At 48.4% G+C, this 19,023-nt stretch overlaps 1 pseudogene; it reads right to left on the bottom strand.

Moving 5' to 3' along the window:
- Window positions 1–14,172: 14,172 nt before the first annotated feature.
- LOC147118407 (uncharacterized) overlaps window positions 14,173–19,023 on the bottom strand; it is a 110,092-nt pseudogene continuing 105,241 nt past the window's right edge.

Raw genomic sequence — 19,023 nt, 5'->3', positions numbered from 1 at the left:
ATTTCAGCCCATAACCAGGATGTCGTCCAAATAACACTGGGTCCCCAAGATCCCTTGCAGGACTTGTTCCATCGCCCTCTGCCAAATAGCCGGAGCTGATGCTACCCGAATACCAGTCGATTGTACTGGTAAAGACCTTTGTGAGTGTTTATCGTGAGGTATTTTCTAGATGATTCATCTACCTCCATTTGTAGATACGCTTGGGCCAGATCAATCTTCGTACAGCGTTTCCCCCCAGATAGTGAGGCAAAAATATCCTCTATCCGCGGAAGTGGATATTGTACCGTGTGAAGGACTGGGTTCACAGTAACCTTAAAGTCCCCACAGATGCGAACCTTCTTTGGTTCCCCAGGCGTGCTGCTCAATGATTTCTTCATTACAGGGACGATGGGTGTGGCCCACTCGCTCCAGTCCACCTTGGACAGCACACCCGAACGCTCCAGACTCTCCAGCTCTGCTTCAACGGCTGGGCGGATCACATACGGTACCGGTCTGGCCTTAAAAAATGTTGGGCTTGCGTTATCTTCAATTTTTATCATTGCCGTTATGCCTTTTAGAGTCCCAAGTCCTTGCTGGAACACCTCTTTTGCGTCAGTTAGAATTTTTGACAGTCGTCCAGGTGTGGCGTCGTCAACTTTTTTGTCAGCCACAGTTAGTGCCTGAATGGAATGCCAATCCAATTGTATTTTTCGGATCCATTCACGTCCCAATAATGGTGGTCCTCCATCTTGCAGTATATATAGATACAGTTCCTGTGTTTCCTTGCCGTTGTATTTAACGGGCACCCTTATTTTTCCTCTGGGGTAGACTTTTTGCCCCGTATATGTCTTCAAGACAATGGACGTATCCTTCAAAGGAATGTGTGAGAATAGCCGCTCGTAGTCTCGTCGATTCATGACTGTTAGGGCTGATCCTGTGTCCAATTCCATCTTTACTTGGGACCCTGCTACCACGAGGGTGACCCAAATGGTTTGGTGATCCTCCTTTGCGATCACGTTGTGTAGCTTTAGGCAACTTAGTCCCCTGCTCCCAGAGTCATTGTCACTACTCTGGTCTTCTGAACTACTGTCCGTCATCTTTTGTACTTTTCCTGAGTAGTTCTTTTAGTGTTGGTTTTCTTTCCTGACCTGCAGACTCGTGCTATGTGTCCCATTTTTCCACATTGCCCGCATAATTTCTCCTTATCCCAGCAATCCTTCTGGTCATGGGTTGTTCTGCCGCAGCGATAGCACTTTTCTACTCCATATGCCATTTCATTAGTTTTTCTGTTGTATTTCCGCAGCTCCCCGTGCTGCTGCTTCGTAGGATACTGCAACGCTGAAAGCCTTTTCTAGCATAAGGTCCTTTTCCAAAAGTAGTCATTTCTGGGTTCCTTCACTCTGAAACCCGCAGACAAACTTATCCCTTAAGGTATCTGCCAGTCCTGTTCCAAACTGGCAGTGTGTCGATAACTTGCGTAGTTCCGTAAGATAGTCAGCATTACTCTCGTCTTTGTGCTGGTTTCATTTATGGAACTTGAATCTTTCTGCTATCAGCAGCGGTGTAGAGTTTAGATGTTCCTGTCAGATATTAACAATCTCTTCAAAATTTTTCTCCATTGGTTTAGCTGGGGTAATTAAATTTCGCAATAGGCCGTACGTTCTCGCGCCCATCAAATTTAATAATATCGATGCCTTCTTTTCAGCGGCCACCTCATTTGCCCTGCAGTACACTTCAATTCTTTCCACATACGTGGTCCAGTCTTCTATTTCGTTATCGAAAACAGTGATGCTGCCACTCTTCGGCATCTTGGGTGGTTTAAAATGGCGCCTCCCGCGCTTTTCCTTCTTCCCCAATGGATTAAAATGGCGCCTCCCGCGCTTTTCCTTCTTCCCCAAGGATTAAAATGGCATCTCCCGTGCTTTTCCTTCTTCCCCCTGCTGACAATGCTGCTCCTCGCATTCTAACATGTAATGGCGGCGCCCCGCGGCTTTCTGCGCGTCTCTTTTTCAACGCTGCCCGACTCTTGAGCACCGGCCGCGCCCGGTGCGCTCCACCCTCTCTCTGTCTTCCCGACGACACTGCTCAGCCCCCTTACAGAGCCGCTCGCCTGAGCTCTAGCCCGCCGCAGTCCGGGAAGGGTCAGCGCACTACCTGCTACCAGCCCGATTTGCTGGTACACCTTGATTGGAGAACCAGGCCCAGCTCTCCACAGCTTCCCCTGCAATTCTCTGGACTCCGATGGATCACTGGGCGGTTGCCCCCGGTCGACGCCCGTTGCTCTGGCTTCAACTTCCAAGAAGCTTCTTCCCAGGGATGGATCCCCGTGAGGTGATGCAGTACTGCAGGTGAGTTCGAACCTGCTCGTCGCCACTGTGGTGTCCGTGCATCAATAACACACGGACTGCTGGAGAACGATAATAAGAGGTGTTTACTGAACAGAGAGTATGCTGGAACTGAAAGTACAGAAGCCTGCTACTGCTTTATATACAGGTGTGGTCACTGCCGGTACTACAGCATAGGGGTTACGGGGATCGGGTGGGATATGTGTCGGTGCAGGCTCGATGGGCCGAAATGTCCTCTATCTGCACTGTGGGGTTTCTGTGATTTCTGTGATCTGTGATAAAAGCAGTTCTCTCTTAAAGGTACATACACAACAAAGGTGACAAGTCTGATTGCGGTAACTACAGAGGAGTTTCCCTGCTGTCTGCCACAGGGAAAGTTATCGCAAGAATCCTCCTCAATCGCCTGCTCCCAGTGGCCAAAGAGCTCCTCCTAGAGTCGCAATGAGGATTCCGCCCACTAAGCGGCACAATGGACATGATCTTCACCGCACGTCAACTACAAGAGAAATATAAGGAACAGCACCAACCACTGATCTCACAAAGGCCTTCGACACTGCCAACCATGAGGGATTATGGAGTGTCCTCCTCAAATTCGGCTGCCCTCAAAAGTTTGTCACCATCCTCCGCCTGCTTCACGATGGCATGCAAGCCATGATCATGATGAACGGTTCCACCACAGACCCAATTCACGTATGAACTGGGCTCAAGCAAGACTGTGTCATCGCAAAAATGCTCTTCTTGATCTTCCTTGCTGCAATGCTTCATCTCACCCTCAGTAAGCTCCCCGCTGGAGTGGAGCTAATTTACAGAACAAATGGGACACTGTTCAACCTCCGTTGCCTCCAGTCCAGATCCAAGGTCGTCCCATCCTCTGTCGTCGAATTACAGTATGCAGACGACGCTTGCATCTATGCACACTCTGAGGTCGAACTTCAAACCATTGTCAACACCTTCACTGAAGCATACGAGAGCATGGGCCTTACACTAAACATCCGTAAGACAAAGGTCCTCTACCAACCTGCCCCCACCACACAGTACTGCCCCCCGGTTATCAAAATCCATGACAAGGCCTTGGACAACGTGGACCACTTTCCATACCTCAGGAGCCTACTGTCAACAAGGGCAGACGTCGACAACAAAGTCCAACACCGCCTTCAGTGTGCCAGTGCAGCCTTCGGTCGCCTGAGGAAGAGTGTTTGAAGACCAGGATCTCAAACCCAGCACTAAGCTCATGGTCTACAGAGCAGCAGTAATACCCGCCCTGCTGTATGCCTCAGAGACATGGACCATGTACAGCAGGCACCTCAAAGTCACCAACGCTGCCTCCGCAAGATCCTGCAAACACATTGGTAGGATAGGCGCACCAACGTCAGTGTTCTTGCTCAGGCCAACATCCCCAGCATCGAAGCTTTGACCATGCTCGATCAGCTCCGATGGATGGGTCACATTGTCCGCATGCCCGATACGAGACTCCCAAAACAAGCGCTCCACTCAGAGCTCCGGCACGGCAAGAGAACCCCAGGTGGGCAGAGGAAACGCTTCAAGGACACCCTCAAAGCCTCCTTGAAAAAGTGTAAGATCCCCACCGACACCTGGGAATCCCTGGCCCAAGACCGCACAAAGTGGAGGAGAAGCATCCGGGAAGGCGCCGAACACCTCGCGTCTCTTCGCCGGGAGCAAGCGGCAGCCAAGCACAGGCAGCGCAAGGAGCGCACATCAACCCAAGAACCCCACCCACCCGCCCCTTCAACCACCGTCTGCCCCACCTGTGACAGAGACTGTAGGTCCCGCATTGGACTCATCAGTCGCCTGCGAACTCATTTTTAATGTGGAAGCAAGTCATCCATGGTTCCGAGGGACTGCCTAAGAAGAAGGAGAAGGAGCAGAGTGGAAACATTGTCGTACAGGGGATTTTATAATTAGAAGGATAGATAGTAGTCTTTACAGTCAGGATCGAGAGTCCTGAAGGGTGTGTTGCCTTTCTGTTGTCAGGGTAAGGGACATCTCAAAATGGCTGGAAATGAATCTGGACACCAAATCCAGGGACCACTTTCATTGTGACACCAAATCCAGCGGCCAGTTTCACTGAGACTATAAATGGAAATCAGAGAGCCTCAGTATGGGGAATGGTCATGGTGGTGAAAAGTGCTCTAGTGAGGGTGAAAGGCGGGTAATGGATGAAGATATGACGGTGGAATCAGATGGTGACAGGTTATTTTCAGAAGCCGTTTTCAGGCAGGCTGATGATTGGATGTAACCAGCCCAACACCTGGATCCGCCTGTTCTTGTCCCCAAATCCCAAAGTGTATGTATTTTTCTGTGAGAACTGTAGAGATGTGAAAGAAGGGAAAAATCAGGCTCCAGCCAGAAAGAATGTTCCTTGAATGAACAATTCATGAGGCTGTTCCGTGACTCGTCTGTGTGAGGCTAAAAAACATTAAATGAAAAAAGATGCGTCCAGTGACACCTGTGTTGTTAATAGTGGTTTCTAACCCTAATCACTAATGCCTAAGTCTAACCTCCAATTGACTACCCCCAACCATTAGCCCCAATCCTAATCATTAACCCCAATCCTAACCAATAACCAAGAGCCACAAACACTAACCACTGAACCTACACCCTAACCCCAGCCCCTAACAAAGGGTCATTGACAGGGATCAATGGAGCAGCTAAAGACCTGATAATGGAAGTATTTGAAATAATTATCACGATGAAAGGAATAGTGCAAGGTATGTTAGTAACAAGAGATTAAATCAATGAGACCATCAAGCTCAGAAATTACTATTACAAAGATCAGAACCTTTCAAAGGTTATCAGGTGCAGTACTTGTGCAGGAGTTTTACTAACTCGAACATTTCATTACCTGTGGTGATAAGCACTCCAGTCCCTGCCGTGTGCAGATGAGTTTACTCTTTTGTCGGGACCATAAACAAATAAATTGTAACTTAAAAAACCATTAAATGAAACTTAATAAATTTAATTAAAATTTAGTTGGCCACCCTATGCCTGAGACAAAGAGCCTTGTGTCCAATAAGGGGAATAAAGGCCCACAGCCTCCCCTGGCCCCGGGCCCTGAACAAGGGACTGGAGAAACTCGCTGCCCTGCGCATCAGACAATCAGCCGGCGCTAATCGAGCTCCCCGATTGGTTGGAGGACCCGCTGCCGGTACACACCTCCAGCCCCGCCCCACTCGCTTCCTATTGGTCGGAAGCTCCCGTCAATCAGGCCGTGGGCACGGGTCACGTGTCCCCGAGGAGATCACGTGATCTGTCCAACTGACGCCGCTCGGTCCGGGGCCTCGCGGACTCTCAGGTTTTTCTATTTCTCTTTATTCTCTCCCGATCCATCACCCCCCCATCCCGCGCGATTCTCCACCCAATCGGAGTGGAGAAATCTCACTTTGCGTCACCGATCGCGACTCTGTAACCGACACCAAGACCTTTCCCGGAATGCCCCGCGCCGACTCCGTCCGGCAGGATCCGAGTGCGCAGGCGCAGCTCCGAGTGGGGGAGTGGGTTTGGTCTCCTCTGGGCATGCGCGGTTGTTACCCTTGGTGACCGGGAGGAGTCGCTGTGCCGGACTCGGCCCAAGCCGTCCCGCGTGCGCATGCGCGGACTCTGGCTGTCCCCAGTAGGAGCTGGAGTGGCCATTCGGTCCCTCGAGCTTGCTCCACCATTCAATGAGATCATGGCTGATCATCACCTCAACTCCATTCACCAGCCCTATTCCCATATCCTTTGATGCCCTTACTGGTCAGAAATCTATCGACTTCTGTTGTGAATACACCCAATGACTGAGCCTCCACAGCCCTGTGGGGTAGACAAATGTAAGAAATCACACAACACCAGGTTATAGTCCAACAGCTTTATTTGAAATCACAAGCTTTCGGAGCGCTGCTCCTTCGTCAGGTGAAGTGGAGAGATGCATAAAAACACAGCTTATATAGTCAGAGAATAATGTCAGATGTTTACAGGTAATCTTTCTAACTGCCATTTATCACACCTTGGCAGACCCCAGCATCTGCAACATTTGACCCCTTGTGACCCCACCTCATTGTTCTTTGATGTAATGTTTTCCTGACTGACCTGTTTGGACACCATTTACACCTTTGATTGCTGTGATTATCTCTCTGGCAAGGTGTGATAAATGGCAGTTAGTAAGATTACCTGTAAACATCTGACATTATTCTCTGACTATATAAGCTGTGTTTTTATGCATTTCTCCACTTCACCTGACGAAGGAGCAGCGCTCTGAAAGCTTGTGATTTCAAATAAAGCTGTTGGACTATAACCTGGTGTTGTGTGATTTCTTACATTTGTCCACCCCAGTCCAACACCGGCATCTCCACACTGTGGGGTAGAGAATTCCAAAGATTCACCACCCGCTGTGTGAAGAAATCTTTTCTCATCTCAGTCCTGAATGGCCGACCCTTTATCCTAAGGCTGTGGCCCCTGGTTCTAGACTCCCCAGCCAAGGGAAACATTCTCCCAGCATCCTCCCTATCAAGCCCTGTAATAATTTTGTATGCTTCAGTGTGATCCCCTCTCATTCTTCTGAATTCAAGAGAATACAGGCCTAGTTTATTCAATCTCTTCTCATACGACAGTCCCGCCATCCCAGGAATCAATCTCGTGAACCTTTGTTGCACTCCCTCTATGGCAAGTATATCCTTCCTTAGGTAAGGAGACCAAAATTGTACACAGTACTCCAGGTGTGGTCTCACCAAGGCCCTATATAATTGGAGTAAGACTTCTTTAGTGCTGTACTCAAATCCTCTTGTAATGTCAATCAACCATCAGCTAGAAGAGGTCACTGGTGAGACCAGTGAAGAAAGAAAGACTTGCATTTATATAGCACCTTTCACCACTACCAGACATCCCAAAGTGTTTTACAGCCAATGAAGTACTTTTGAAGTGTAGTCACTGTTGTAATGTAAGAAACGCGGCAGTCAATTAGCACACAGCAAGCTCCCACAAACAGCAATGTGATAATGACCAGATAATCTATCTTTTTATGTTGATTGAGAGATAAACATTGGCTAGGAGACTGGGGATAATTCCCCTGCTCTTTCCCACATTACAACAGTGATTACTTCATTGTAGTACTACATTGGCTGTAAAGCACTTCAAGACATCTGGTGGTCATGAAAGCACTGTATAAATGCAAGTCTTTCTTGAAATAGTGCCATGGGATCTTTTACATCCACCTGAGAGCAGAGAGGGCCTCAGTTTAACATCTCATCCGAAAGACGGCACCTTCGACAGTGCAGCACTCCCTTAGCACTGCACTGGAGCGTCAGCCTAGCTTTATGTGCTCATGTCTCTGGAGTGGGATTCAAACCCACAACCTTATGCCTCAGAAGTGAGAGTGCTACCAACTGAGCCACAGCTAACACTAAAGAACAAGCAGTTCTGACGAAGGGTCATCGACCTGAAACGTTAACTCTGTTTCTGTCTCCACAGATGCTGCCTGACCTGCTGAGTATTTCCAGCATTTTCTGGTTTTATTAAAGAAACGAGGGCGTGATTGCTGACAGGAAGAATGTTGAGTCATCCTGCGTATGTGCACCTCTCTGATGGCTGAGGCGAAACACTGACTCGCCCCCACCTAAGCTGCGCACGCGTACCAGACGTTGCGGCTCCGCATGCGCGCCCTATGTTCCAACCGCGGGGTTTTGTGCGCTGAGCATGCGCGTTGCGGACCGATCGGGACGGGCGATTGTGGAGCAGGAGGGAGAGCGCGGGGGCCATGAGCACATGCGCGGGACTCAGCGTCAACAGAGCGCTTTCTGGAGCGCGGGGGCTTGTGGGTATTACAGCCGCCATTACTGCTGATCCTTTCAACCAACCTGTGCAGCAGCTGGGGCCTGAAAATCAGCTTCACTGCCCCTAGGTTCAGAAAGGGGAAAATTAAACAACAGTTTGTCTCTGATCCTTTTCTGATCTCGATTTACAGGGTTATAGAAGTGGAGCAGTTACAGGCGGGAAGCTCAGACCAAACATCATGTCAAGATCTGACAGAGTCGCTCGATTCATCCGGACCTGAATATCATCGGCCTTTGCACATGGAAGGAGAAAGCAGCGATCGCAGCGAAGACAAACCGCACACGTGTTCGGTGTGTGGACGCGGATTCAGCCGATCGCCTGACCTGGTGAGACATGTGCACCGTCACACCGGGGAGAAACCGGGTAGAGGTGGGGATGGCGGGAAGGGATTCAGTTCCCCGTCTGCATTGGAAGTTCAGTGGCGCAGTCGCACCAGGGACAGTCCGTTCACCTGCTCCGTGTGTGGAAAGGGATTTGTTTGTTCATCCCACCTGCAAACACACCAGCGAGTTCACACTGACGAGAGACCATTTCAGTGTTCTGACTGTGGGAAGAGCTTTAAAAGCCCCGGGCATCTGAAGGGACACCAGCTTGTTCACACTGATGAGTGACCGTTTCACTGTTCTGACTGTGGGAAGAGCTTTAAAAGCCCCGGGGATCTGAAGCAACACCAGCTTGTTCACACTGATGGGCGACCATTTCAGTGTTCTGACTGTGGGAAGAGCTTTAAAAGCTCCGGGAATCTGAACGGACACCAGCTTGTTCACACTGATGAGATGCCATTTAACTGTTCTGACTGTGGGAAGAGCTTTAAAAGCTCCAGGGAGCTGAAGGGACACCAGCGAGCTCACATAGATGAGAGACCGTTTAACTGTTCTCACTGTGGGAAGAGTTTTAAAATCTCCTGGGAACTGAAGCAACACCAGCGAGTTCACACTGGTGAGAGGCCATTCACCTGCTTCGTGTGTGGGAAGGGATTCGCTCGGTCCTCCAACCTGCTGACGCATCAGCGAGTTCACACTGGAGAGAACCCCTTTAAATGTTCTGACTGTGGAAAGAGATTTAAAAGCGCCGGGGATCTGAAGAGACACCGGCTCCTCCATACTGGGGAGAGGCCGTTCACCTGCTCCGTGTGTGGAAAGGGATTCACTCAGTCATCCCACCTGCTGACAGACCAGAGCCTCCACACTGGGGAGGGGAAATTCATCTGCTCTGAATGTGGGAAGGGATTCACTGAATCATCCACCCTGCAGAGACACCAGCTTGTTCACACTGACGAGAGATCCTTTAAATGTTCTGACTGTGGGAAGAGCTTTAAAAGCTCTGGGGAGCTGAAGGGACACCAGCGAGTTCACACTAGCGAGAGACCCTTTAAATGTTCTGACTGTGGGAAGAGCTTTAAAAGCTCTAAGAACCTTAAGAGACACCAGCGTCTTCACACTGATCATCGAATCTAACAGCACAGGAGGTGGTGATTCGGCCCATCGTGTCTGTGCCGGCTCTTTGAAAGAGCTGTCCAATTTAGTCCCAAACCCCAGCTTTATCCCCAGAACTCTGCAAACTAGTCCTCTTCAAGTACATGTCCAATTACCGTTTGAATGTGCCTGTGGAACCTGATTCCAGCATCCTTTCAGATGGTGCGTTCCAGATCTTAACAACCCTCTGTGTGAAAACAATTCTCCTCATTTCCCTCTAGTTCTTTTAGCAACTATTTTAAATCTGTGACCTCTGGTTACCGACCCACTTGCCAGAGTGAACACTTTCTCCCTACTTGCTCGATCAAAACCCCTCATCATTTTGAACACCTCTATTAGGTCTCCTCTTAACCTTCTCTGCTCTAAGGGGAACAATCACAGCTTCTCCAATCTCTCCACATAACTGAAGTCCCTCATCCCTGGTACCATCCTGGTCAACCTCCTCTGTACCCTCTCCAAGGCCTTGACATCCTTCCTAAAGTGTGGTGCCCAGAACTGTACACAAGACTCCAGCTGAGGCCAGAACCCTGCAGCTGCACAAAACCCTGGTTAGACCACACCTGGAGTACTGTGAGCAGTTCTGGGCACCACACCTTAGGAAGGATATATTGGCCTTGGAGGGAGTGCAGCGTAGGTTTACCAGAATGATACCCGGACTTCAAGGGTTAAGTTACGAGGAGAGATTACACAAATTAGGGTTGTATTCCCTGGAATTTAGAAGGTTAAGGGGTGATCTGATTGAAGTTTTCAGGATATTAAGGGGAACAGATAGGGTAGATAGAGAGAAATTATTTCTGCTGGTTGGGGATTCTAGGACTGGGGACATAGTCTAAAAATTAGAGCCAGGCCTTTCAGGAGTGAAATTAGGAAACACTTCTACACACAAAGGGTGGTAGAAGTTTGGAACTCTCTTCCGCAAATGGCAACTGATGCGAGATCAATTGTTAATTTTAAATCTGAGATTGATAGGTTTTTGTTACCCAAAGGTATTAAGGGATATGGGCCAAAGGCAGGTGAATGGAGTTAGGTCGCAGATCAGCCATGATCTCATTGAATGGCGGAACAGGCTCGAGGGGCTGAATGGCCTCCTCCTGCCCTATGTTCCTAACTAGTGATTTGTCAAGGTTTAGTATAAATTCCTTGTTTTTGTATTCAATGGCCCTATTTACAAAGCCAAGTATCCCATACGCTTTCTGAACCGCCTCACCAACTTGCTGTGGCACTTTCAAAGATTTGTGAATATGGACCCCCAGGTCCCTCTGCTCTTGCACCCCCTCAAAATAGTCCCATTTAGATTATACGGCCTCTCCCTGTTGTTTCTCCCAAAGTGCATCACTTCACACTTATCCTCATTAAATTTAATCTGCCTTGTGTCTGCTCATTTCACAGTCTGTCTCTGTCCTTCTGAAGTCTGCTACTACTATGCTCACTATTTACTACGTTGCCAAGTTTTGTATCATCTGTAAACTTCAAACTTGTACACCTATACCGAAGTCCAGGTCAGTTATATATAACAAGAAAAGCAATGGTCCTAATCCCGACCCCTGGGAGAACCCACTGCATACATCCCTCCAGTCAGAAAAATATCACTCAACACTGCTCGCTCTCTCCTCTCCCTTAGCCAATTATATACCCAAATTACCATCAGCCCTTTAATTCCCTGTGCTTCTATTTTCCGAGTGAGTCTCTTGTGTGGTATTTTATCAATTACTTTTGAAAGTCCATATAAACATCTGCTGCACTACCTTCATCAATCCTCTGTTACTTCATCGAAGAACTCAATCAGGTTAGCCAGACACGATGTATCTTTAACAAATCCATACTGGCTGCCCCTTATTAACCCTTGCTTCTCCAAGTGAGAATGAATGTTGTCCTTGACAATGGTCTCTAGTCGTTCACCCACCACTGACATTAGACTGATTGGCCTGTAGTTACCAGGTTTATCCCTCTCCCATTTTTTAAACGAGGGGTGTAACATTTGCAATCCTCCAGTCTTCTGGCACCACTCCCATATATCTGAGGGAGATTGAAAGATTGTGGTCAGAGCTTCTGCTATCTCCACCCTAGCTTCCCTCAGCAATCTAGGATGCATCGCATCTGGACCGGGTGACTTGTTAACTTTGAGTGATGACAACCTATTGAGCACCTCCTTTCTATCCATTTTTATCCAATTTCTCTACTCCCCCCTCCTCTACTGTGACATTAACTTCATCCTCTTCTTTTGTGAAGACAGATGCTAAGTACTCATTCTGTACCTCAGCCACGCCCTCTGCCTCCGTATGATGAGCTCCTATTTGGTCCCGAATCGGCCCCACCATTCCTTTAACGATCCTCTTATTTTTCATATGTGTATAAAAGATTTTTGGGTTCCCTTTTACGTTACCCACTAACCTTTTCTCACATTTTCTCCCTTGTGTCAGCTGTGGCTCAGTGGGTAGCACACTTGCCTCTGAGTCAGAAGGTTGTGGGTTCTAGTCCCACTCCAGGGACTTGAGCACATAAATCTAGGCAGCCACTGCAGTGCTGAGGGAATGCTGCACTGTTGGAGGTGCCTACCACAGATGTTAGGCTAACCGGTCTATAGTTTCCAGCCTTCTGTCTAGTGCCCTTTTTAAATAAGGGTGTTACATTAGCAGTTTTCCAGTCTGCCGGCGGACGGCGGTTGGAGGCGGCACCTGGGCCAAGCGGATTGGCTGCTGGCCTTTGATTGATGTGTGACGGGACCAATCCCCGGGGCCGCGGGCTGTCCTGCTCAGTGGCGCCGCCTGGTGTGAGGGCGAGCGGCGGCTGGAGCTGCGGGTCCCGCAAACTGCGCCTGCGCACTGCTCCTCTTCCAGTGGGAGGTGTTCAACGGGCTGGGCTCCTGGAATTGGGAATGGCCCCACCCTCCAATAAACCTCAGCCTGGATTTGTAGGGGGGAAGGGCTGAGATGGGGGCAACAGGCTTGATGGAGATGATGGGAATCTGGATCAACCCAATTGACAGCGAGCGAGGGGCGGTTCCGCAGCCTTGGCCCCATCGCGCCCCACATCGCTTCCCCCGCGGCTGCTCAATGGGAACTGAGCCGGCGCCCGGTGTGAGGGCTGTTCGTGAGAGAAAGAATGAAAGAGGGAGAGTTTCTGGGCCCACCCCTTGAAACCTTCTCACGGACCCTGGTTGAGAACCTCTGATTGACAAGAGGCGCTGCAGCAACTCGCCAAGGCTTCTTCGGCAGCACCTCCCAAACCCGCCACCTCCACCACCTAGAGGGACGAGGGCAGCAGGCGCAGGGGAACACCACCACCTCCAAGCTCCCCTCCAAGTCACACACCATCCCGACATGGAAATATATCGCCGATCCTTCATCGTCACTGGGTCAAAATCCTGGAACTCCCTCCCTAACAGCACTGTGGGAGGACCTTCACCACACGGACTGCAGCGGTTCAAGGAGGCATCCCACCATCACCTTCTCAAGGGCACCAATCTTCTCCTGCTGTGCCCGTCTCTGTTAATGACTTCTGATGTCCTTCAGTTTTTTGAAGCAGAAACAGTGTCCACAAAGAGCTATTTGTGCTTCAAAAGACTCGAGCCGCTCGGCCAAACAGCCACGTGGACTTTCAGTCCAACATATAATCCATCGATCGATCGATCACTCATTTCATTCATTTAGCAACAGCAGATTTTACTATCTTACACCACATTCTGTGTATTTAAGATAATATCTGAGGACTCTCTGAATTTATATTTATAAATTATTGGGAGGGTAGAAGTGGTGTGATGCTCAACACTAAGATTCGAAAATCTGAATGTTGAAGAGTCGGACTGTTTCCGATTCACCAATTGAACACTTTGCTCTCACCAACGTGCGCGGTCCCTTTAAATGTGCTGCGCGGTTTCTCTCCCAGCGGCTGGAGCTGGTGAGCGGCCTGCGCGGGGCCTCACCATTGCTGCACCACCGTGCAGCCGCGCACCTTAGGGGCAACATTGGTGTGCGGCCCTCAACAGCTCACCACAACTTGTTAAGTGGCCCTCCAGCCCAAATCATTGCCCAGCCCTGCCCGAAACCATCTTTAACGGGATTCTGCCTCCTGACGGAGCTGGAAATGATTTTGCCATTATTACCACAATTGAGCACCATCTTCTTTTCCAAAGATCTCTGAGCTTCTCTAATGGCTGCTTTTGTCTCCCTCAACTGTGGGTGATATTTCTCTCTATTCTCCTGTAAACTGAATTCATCTTGATCTCAACTGGGTTCAATGTAAGACAGTTCAGGGAGTCAGGCATCATTCACCCCTAGACCTACACTGGCCGGTGAAACCCCAGTCATTTCCTTAGTAAGGATTCCTTTGGTTCCTCGCCATATATTTGTCAGATACCGAAACCCAGCTTTCTTACCGTCCACTCCTGGAGGCCCCACTCCCTCAGCCTACAAACTTCAGCAGGGTCAGTAGTGGAGTTCCACAGCAGGAGTGAACCCAACTGTTAAGAGTGAACATGATTCATAATCATAATCAACTTTTATTGTCATTGTTAGTGCACAAGTGCAGTACAACGAAATGTAGGCTTGCGGCTCCCGAGAGTGTACATTTAGATTAAGACATTTAAACATTCAACATACATTTGGCTTGTAATACATTAACATAAACATAACCATAATAAAGTGCATTGGCAGATGTGCAGGCTTTAGAGTTTATTTGTGGAGTTCAGTAGGATGACAGCCCTGGGAAAGAAGCTGTTCCTAAATCTGGTCGTACGGGTGCGAATGCATCTGTAGCGTCTCCCAGATGGCAGGAGGGCGAACAGACTGTGGCTGGGGTGGGTAGGGTCTTTGATGATGGTCCGTGACCTCCGTAAACAGTGTTTCTGGTATATGTGCTCTATGGTCGGTAGCCGGGTGCCGGTAATGCGTTGGGCAGTTTTGACTACCCGCTGCAGGGCTTTCCGGTCATAGTAGCTACAGCTGCCATACCATACTGTGATACAGTTCGTCAAGATGCTCTCTATTGTGCAGCGGTAAAAGTTAGAGAGGATCAGGGGTGACAGGTTACATCCCTTCAGCCTCCTTAAGAAATATAGGCGCTGCTGGGCCTTCTTCACCAGAGAGGAGGTATTGAGGGACCAGGAGAGGTTTTCCATGATGTGGACTCTGAGGAACTGGATGTGATTAGCAGCAGCAATAACAGCAGAATCCAACCCCTGGAGTCACTTGTGAACTCGCTGGTGTGTCAGCAGGTTGTATGACCGAGTGAATCCCTTCCCACACACGGAGCAGGTGACTGGCCTCTCCCCAGTGTGAGTGCGCTGGTGTCTCAGCAGGATGGAGCTCTGAATGAATCCCTTCCCACACACTGAGCAGGTGAACGGCCTCTCCCTAGAGTGAACTCGCTGGTGTGCCATCAGGCTGCAGTTCTGAGTGAATCCCTTGCCACACACTGAGCAGGTGAAGTCTCTCCCTAGAGTGAACTCGCTGGTGTGTCAGCAGGCTGGAGTTCTGAGTGAATCCCTTCCCACACACTGAGCAAGTGAACGGTCTCTCCCCGGTGTGAACTCGTTGGTGTCTCAGTAGGTGGGATGAATTTGTGAATCCCTTCCCACACACGGAACAGGTGAATGGCCTCTCCCCAGTGTGAACTCGCTGGTGTGTCAGAAAGGTGGTTGAATTTGTGAATCCTTTTCCACACTCAGAGCAGGTGAACGGCCTCTCCCCAGAATGAATTCGCTGGTGTGTCAGCAGATCCCTTTTGCTTTTAAAGCTTTTCTCACAGTCAGAACATTTAAAAGGTCTCATGTTTGTGTGAACAAGTTTGTGTCTCAGTAGCTGGGATGACTTAGTGAATCCCTTCCCACACACGGAGCAGGTGAACGGCCTCTCCCCATTGTGAACTCGCTGGTGTGTCAGCAGGTCACTTGACTGAGTGAATCCAATCCCACACATAGGGCAGGTGAACGGTCTCTCCCCGGTGTGACTGCGTCGATGAGTTTCCAGCTGATACGGGTAATCAAATCCTTTCCCACAGTCCCCACATTTCCACGGTTTCTCCCCGGTGTGACTGCGCTTGTGTTTTGCCAGGCCAGAGGATCGACTGAATCCTCGTCCACACACAGAACACGTGTACGGTTTCTCCCCGCTGTGAACTGTGCTTTTTACTTCCATGTTATGTTTAATAATATTCAGGTCCTGATGAATAGAGTGACTCTGTCAGATCTTGATGTGATGTTTGAATTAAAATTTCCCTTCTACAAATCCTGCCCTTCGAATACCCTGTAAAATGAATATAAAAGAAGAAAAAGGGAGCGTGAGAGAGAACCCACAAAAACACAAAGACAGGTTGTGAAATTGAGCTCAATGAATCTGGGAATTTGTGGAACCGGTACCAGAAAAAAAAGTAATGATGAAAGCTGCCGGATTGTCGTAAAACCCCAACTGGTTCACTAATGTCCCTCAGGGATATGGAGATCGGGCAGGAAAGTCAAGTTGAGGTCGACGATCAGCCATGATCTTATTGAATGGCAGAGCAGGCTTGAGGAATAAACGGCTCTTTTTCAGAGTGGCAGGCAGTGACTAGTGGGGTACCGCAGGGATTGGTCCTTGGACCCCAGCTATTCACAATATATATTAATGATCTGGACGAGGGAACTAGATGTAATGTCTCAAAGTTGCAGACGACACAAAGCTGGGTGGACGTGTGTGCTGTGAGGAGGATGCCGAGAAACTCCAGTATGATTTGGACAGGTTGGGTGATTGGGCAGAAGCATGGCAGGTGCAATATAACATGGATAAATGCGAGGTTTTCCACTTTGGTGTCAAAAACAAGAAGGCAGATTACTATCTGAATGACAATAGATTGGGAGAAGGGGAAGTGCAATGAGACCTGGGTGTTCTTGTGCACCAGTCGCTGAAGGTAAGCATGCAGGTGCAGCAGGCGGTTAAGAAGGCAAATGGTATGTTGGCCTTCGTAGCGAGAGGGTTCGAGTACAGGAATAAAGATGTCTTGCTGCAGTTATAAAGGGCCTTGGTGAGACCACATCTTGAGTATTGTGTGCAGTTTTGGTCGCCTTATCTGAGGAAGGATGTTTTTGCCAAGGAAGGAATTCAGCGAAGATTCACCAGGCTGATACCTGGGATGGCAGGAATGACGTATGAGGAGAGATTGGGTCGATTGGGCTTGTACTCGCTGGAGTTCAAAAGAATGAGAGGGGATCTCATTGAAACTTATAAAATTGACAGGACTGGACAGACTAGATGCTGGAAGATGTTCCCGATGGTCGGGGAGTCCAGAACCAGGGGTCACAGTCTAAGGATAAGGGGTAGGCCACTTAGGACAGAAATGAGGAGGAATTTCTTCAGCCAGAGAGTGGTGAACCTGTGGAATTCTCTACCACAGAAGGCAGTAGAGGCCAATACATTAAATAAATTCAAGAAGGAGTTGGATATATTTCTTAAGTCTAAAGGGATCAAGCGGTATGGGGAGAAAGCAGGGACCGGGTACTGAATTTGGATGATTAGCCATGATCGCATTGAATGGCGGAGCAGGCTCGAGGGGCCGAATGGCCTACTCCTGCTCCTATCTTCTATGTTTCTATTCCAACTCTTTGCTTTCTGTCTGCCAACCAGTTCTCTATCCAAGTCAATACCTTGCTCCCAATCCCATGTGCCTTAACTTTACACGCTAATCTCTTATGCGGGACCTTATCGAAAACCTTTTGAAAGTCCAAATACACCACATCCACTGGTTCTCCATTATCTATTTTACCAGTTACATCCTCAAAAAATTCCAGTAGATTAGTCAAGCACAATTAACCTTTTGTTAATCCATGTTGACTTTGTCTGATCCTGTCACTGTTTTCCAAGTGCTCTGCTATTACATCTTTTATAATGGACTCTAGCATTTTCCCCACTACCGATGTCAGGCTTACTGGTCTGTAATTCCCCGTTTTCCCTCTACCACCTTTTTTGAATAGTGGGGTAACATTAGCTACCCTCCAATCCATGGGTACTGTTCCAGATTCCATCGAATGTTGGAAGATGATCAGCAATGCATCTACTATTTCCAGCGCCACTTCCTTAAGTACCCTAGGATGTAGATTATCAGGCCCTGGGGATTTATCGGCCTTCAATTTCGTCAATTTCCCTAACAGCATTTCCCTACAAATACTGATTTCTTTCAGTTCCTCCCTTTCATCAGGCCCTATGTTCCCCGACATCTCTGGGAGGTTATTTGTGTCCTCCTTTGTGAAGACAGAACCAAAATATGTATTTAATTGGTCTGCCATTTCTTTGTTCCCCAGTATAAATTCCCCTGATTCTGACTGCAAGGGACCTAAGTTTGGCTTTACCAATCTTTTTCTCTTCACATATCTATAAAAGCTTTTACAGTCAGTTTTTATGTTCCCTGCAAGCTTACTCTCATACTCTATTTCCCCCCTTTTAATTAATCCCTTTGCCCTCCTTTGCTGAATCCTAAACTGCTCCCAATCCTCAGGTTTACTGCTTTTTCTGGCCAATTTATATGTCTTCTCCTTGGATCTTATGCTATCCCTAATTTCCCTTGTTAGCCACGGTCGAGTCACCTTTTTTGTTTTATTTTTATGCCAAACAGGGATGAACAAATTCTGTAGTTCATCCATGCGATCTTTGCATGTTTGCCATTGCCTGTCCACCGTTAACCCTTTGAGTGACATTCCCCAATCAATCCTACCCAAATCGCACCTCGTACCATCGTAGTTTCCTTTATTTAAATTTAGGACCCTAGTCTCTGAGTCAACTACTTCATTCTCCATCTTAATGAAGAATTCTATCATATTATGATCGCTCTGCTCGAAGGGGCCTCGCACAACAAGATTGCTAATTAATCCTTTCTCATTACATAATACCCAGTCTAAGATGGCCTGATCTCTGGTTGGTTCCTCACATATTGGTCCAGGAAACCATCCCGTAAACACTCCAGGAATTCCTCCTCCACAGTATTGTTACTAATTTGGTTATATTTGTCTCTTCAAAGAAACAACTCAACTGATTTCCCTTGATTACATGCAACTCACTATTTCAGTTAGCAATTGTGGTGTATGTAACCTGTACCACCTTAAGAGACTACCCTAAGAGATGGACTACTTTCTCTTGGCTACTGTATATTGTAGTACCGGTGGTGACCACACCGGTATATAAACTCTGTGTAGTAATTTGCTAAGCAGTTCAGCCCTGACCTTCGATTAGTAAAGACCTGTTTAAGTTATTCTTGTTGTCTGTGTCCAGTGATTGAAAATAAGCATATCTGGGACACTCAGATTCAACAGTGGCGACGAGTCCGATCTTACCCTGCGGCAGTTTTGCATCCAAGGCAGCTTCATCCTCAGAACGGGCGTCGAGAAGAGGCATCCGCCCTCATCAGCCTGCTGAGCACCGCATCGCACGGGAGGC

Source organism: Somniosus microcephalus, chromosome 4 (genome assembly GCF_052327205.1).
Source record: "Somniosus microcephalus isolate GS21.2 chromosome 4, FLI_Smic_1.0, whole genome shotgun sequence".
In the NCBI taxonomy this organism is placed as follows: Eukaryota; Metazoa; Chordata; class Chondrichthyes; order Squaliformes; family Somniosidae; genus Somniosus; species Somniosus microcephalus.
The sequence above is the reverse complement of the archived record's forward strand: the minus strand, read 5'-3'. Positions and strand labels throughout refer to the sequence as shown.